Genomic DNA, 4,931 nt, shown 5'->3' with positions numbered 1-4,931 from the left:
TTATTTTATTTTTTTTTTAGGTGAGACAACGCTTGGTCGACCTCACAGATTGCAAGGACCTTGTCAGCTTGCAATCCCTTATTTTTTATTTTTTATGCCTGCAGCACCTAGTCTTCCTCGGTGGTCTCCCATCCAAGTACTAACCAGGCCCGACCCTGCTTAGCTTCCGAGATCAGATGGGATCAGACTCGTTCAGGGTGGCATGGCCATAGAGAAATACAAAGAATCTTAAAAGTAGCAAGAGAAAAGCAGTTAGTTACCTACAAGGGCACACCCATAAGACTGGCAGCTGATTTTTCAAAAGAAACCATGCAGGACAGAAGGGCTTGGCACAAAATATTCAACGTGATGAAAACCTGGGATCTACAACCAAGAATACTTTATCCAGCGAAGCTATCATTTGGAGGACAGATAAAGAGATTCCCAAAGAAAAATAAGCTAAAGGAATTTATCAACAACAAGCTGGTATTACAGGAAATGTTGGAGGGACCCCTTTAAAAAGAAAAAACATATGTGAAAAACAGGAATAAAGAATGGTCATAACTACATTCCTACCAACAAGTATCTCAAATGGAAAAGAATTAAGTGCTCCAACCAAAAGACAGAGAGGCTGAATGGATAAGAAAACAAGACCCCTACATATGCTGCCTACAAGCAACTCACTTCAGATTAAAAGACACACACAGACTAAAAGAGGATGGAAAAAGATATTGCCTTGATGGACCTAGAGAGTATTGCGCTAAATGAAATGGATCATATAAAGACAAATATTGCATGATTTCCCAAACACGTGGAATCTAAAGAACAAAATAAACAGCAACAAAAGCGGAAATAAACTCAGATACAGAGAATATTTTGAGGGCTACAAGATGGGAGAGGGGTTGGGGGATTGGGTAGTTGCAGAATAGATATGGAGATATAGAGTATAGCATGGGGAAGAAGGTTAATAATGTAATAAAATATGTAAGGGGGAAGTGGGGTACTAGACTTAGTGGGGCGATCGCTTTGTGAGTTATGTGGATTTATTATTGTATGCCAACTATAATTGAAAAAAACTCATTGAATTTTACAATGTAAATATAAGCTACTAATTGTCTATTTCAATAAAGCCTTAAAAAAAAACAACCTGAATACCTCTTTAAAATGAAGATTAAATAATGAAAAATTAAAATGGAAATGATTTTCTCTTTAAAAAGAGCCATCTAAAAAAATAAAGCACATGAAATCAAATAGATATCACAAGAAAACTACAGATCAATATCTATTATGATTATAGATATAAAAATCCTCAACAATATGCTAGGAAATCAAACCTAGCAGTGTATAAAAAGGATTCCATACCATAAACAAATGAGATTTATACCAAGAATACAAGGTTGGTTTAACATCCAAAAATCAAACAATGTAATGTACCATATCAATAAAATCGACAAAACCTCAAACAACAACAACTAGAAAAAGCATTTGACAAAATTCAATACTCCTTCATAATAAATCACAAAAAAAATAGTGAATAGAAGAGAACTGCCTTAATCTGATAAAGTTATCTATGAAAAATCCACAGCTAACATACTTAATCATGAAGGATTGGATGTTTTCCTCCTAAGATCAGGAACAAGGCAAAGGTATTTGTTCTCATCACTTCTGTTCAACACTAGTTCAACAAGAAAGTGAAATGAAAATGAATCCAGATTGGAAAAAATGTAAAACTATATTTGCAGATGACATGATCTGGCACACAGAAAACTCTAAGGAATCGCTTAAAAGCTATTAGAATAAATGAGTTCAAGATGCAGTATACAAGATAAATACATGAAAGCCAATTACATTTTTATACATTAGCAATGGGCAAACTGAAAAAGAAATTAAGGAAACAATCCCATTTTACAATAACATCCAAAAAATTCCTTAGAAATAAATTTAACAAAAGAAATGCAAAATTTATACTCTGAAAACTACAAAACATTGGTAAAAGAAATTAAAGATGACCTAAATAAATTTAAAGGCACCTCATGTTCACAGACTTGAAGCCTTAAAATTGTTAAGGCGGCATACTTCCCAAATCGATCTACATATTCAATGCGGTGCTTATTAAAATCCTAGCTGAATTCTCTCAAGAGATTTACAAGCTGATCCTAAAATACATACAGAAATTCAAGGGACCTCAAATAGCCAAAACAATTTTGAAAAAAAAAAAAAGAAATTGAAGGCACTCACACTTTCTGATTTCAAAACTTTATGCAAAGCAACAGTAATCAAAACAGTGCTGGCATAAGGCTAGACTTATAGACCAATAAAATAGAAATGAGTTCAGAAATAAACTCTCACATTTAGACAACTGATTTTCAGCATGGGTGCCAACATAATTAAATAAAGAAATAACAGTCTTCAACAAATGGTGCTGGAACAACTGGATATCCACATGTGAATGAATACAGTTGGAACTCTATGTCACACCATATACACAGATTAACTCAAAATGGATTGAAGGCCTAAATATAAGAACTGAAACTATAAAACTCTTAGGAGAAAAACATAGACATAAGTCTTTGTGACCTTGGATTAAGCAATGGTTTCTTAGATGTGACATTTAAAGCATAAGCAACTAAGAAAAAAATAGAAAATTAGACACCATTAAAATTTTTAAACTTTATGCTTCAGATGATACCATAAAAAAAGTGGAAAAAAAACATAGAAAGGGAGAAAAATTTTGTAAATCATGTATCTGATAAGGGTCTTGTATCTAGAATAAAGAACTCGTACAACTCAATAACAAGACAAATAACTAAAAATAGGCAAATGATCTGAATATACATTTCTCCAAATAAGACATATAAATGGCCATTAAGCACACGAAAAGATATTCATAGCCATCAGGGAAATGCAACATCCATGAGATAGCTATAATCGAAAAGACACATAATAACAAGTGCTGGCTAGGATGGGAAGGCACTGGAACTCTCATACACTGCTGGTAAAAATGTAAAATGGTGCAGCTACTTTGGAAAAGTCTGGAAGTTCCTTATGCAGATAAACATACAGTTATTGATCCAGCATTTCCACATGATCCAGCATTTCACTTCTAGGTATATACCCAAGAGAAAACACATGTCCACACAAAAACTTGTATGTGAACATTCATAGCAGCATTATTCATAATGGTCAAAAATAGAAAAAAAACAAAAGTCCATCAACCGATGAATGGATAAATAAAATGTGATACCCACACAATAGAATTGTATTTGGCAATAAAAAAGGAATGAAGTACCTGACATATGCTACAGCATGAATAAACCTTGAAAATATTATGCTAAGAAGCCAATCATAAAGTCTACATATTTCATGGTTCCATCTACATGGAATATCCAGAACAGGCAAATCTATAAAGGCAGAAAATAGATTGGTTAGTCCCTAGCTCTGGGGGGAGAATGTTAGGATTAATAAATTAAAGCTAAAGAGAACAGAGTTTCTTTTGGGTAACAAAAATGTTCTCAAATTGTTTAGAGGTTTGTACAACTCCATGGATATATTTCAGACCATTGAACTATACATTTTAAATTGTAAAATGGGTAAATTGTGTGGTATGTGACTTATAGCTCAATAAAACTGTTAAAAATAATACTTATAAAGCAAATGAATGGTACCATTATTGAGTCACAGGATCTTAAGAGCTCCAGTGGCTGCAGCTCTTTGCAAAGCTACCCAAGTTGAAAGATGGGAAAAAATGGAATGAAGAAACGGTTTTCATCTAACTCCAAATATTTTCGCTGGTTACAGTTTTCAGAGAAGCACCAGTATTTACTGAGCACCCTCTGAGGTGGGCCCTGCTGTGTAGGTGCTGTGGCTTCATCAGCAAGCAGAAAGCAAAACTCCCTGTTCTCAGGGAAGACAGATATTAAATAAGAAAACAATTAATAGATGAGAAGTCAGGTGAGACAAGTGCTGGAAAAAGGACCACAGGGCAGAAAAAATTGGGGGATGTTGCTATTTCAAATAGAGCAGTTAGGGAAGGCTTCTTTGAGCAGAGGCCTAAAGGAAGTGAAGGTGGGTACCATGTGGCGGTCAGGAGACAATAAATGCAAAGGCTTGAAGTGGGAAAGTCATTAAGTTTTAGAGGAGCAGAGCAAAGAAGCCAGTGCAGCTGGGCAGATGAGCAATGGGAGAGAAGAAAGGAGGGACTGAGAGCAGACCAAATATAGGCCATAGTAAGGGCTTTGGCTTCCTACTCAGAAAGATGAGAAGGTCTAAGCAATGACATGCTCTGATTTTTTTTTTTTAATTGTGACAGCTGATATTTAGAGAATGCTTCCTGTGTTCCTGTTTTAGGGGCTTGGTCAGGTGCTACTGTCCTTTCTAGTTTATGGAGAGGTTAACTGAAGTACAGAGAGATTACAGCATCGTTAAGATCATATAAGATCAATAACTGGAGAGCCAGAATTCAAACCCAGGCTGTTTGGTGCTGAAGCCCTCACACTAAACCAGTGTGCTTTACAGACTCCCCCACATACCGATTTTGATTAGGAGAAATACTATGACTGCTATGTGGAAAACAGTCCAAAGGGGCAGAGTCGAAGCATCCTTCTTCAAATATTTCCACTTCTTATTTGATATATTTGTGATCTTTTTCGACCTGTTTTTTGAGTTATTTTGCAAAATCTGCACATTTTAGTGTTAGCAAGCTATAGTTTTGTTTTGGTTAGGAAGAAAATATATATATTCAGTACTTTTTTTTCCTCTTTATTTTCATCACGTATATATGGAGATTTCATGTGTCAATTTCCATTTTTTTCGCATTCATTTTCACTTGTTTGGAAAGTCTTTGACCTAGGGTAACACTCATGCCTGTAACAGAAGCTTTGCAGTAGCTAGATATGACACTCATTAAGATTTACACAGGAATAGATCTATATAGATTTGTAGAGTATCGATGT

General features: G+C 35.0%; 1 pseudogene; it reads right to left on the bottom strand.

Annotated features, from left to right (window-relative positions):
• Positions 1-95: 95 nt before the first annotated feature.
• On the bottom strand, positions 96-214 carry LOC112485322 (annotated as a pseudogene).
• Positions 215-4,931: the final 4,717 nt, after the last annotated feature.

This window comes from Pteropus alecto, unplaced genomic scaffold (assembly GCF_000325575.1).
Source record: "Pteropus alecto unplaced genomic scaffold, ASM32557v1 scaffold68, whole genome shotgun sequence".
Classification (NCBI taxonomy): Eukaryota; Metazoa; Chordata; class Mammalia; order Chiroptera; family Pteropodidae; genus Pteropus; species Pteropus alecto.
This window is presented reverse-complemented; position numbering and strand designations above follow the sequence as displayed.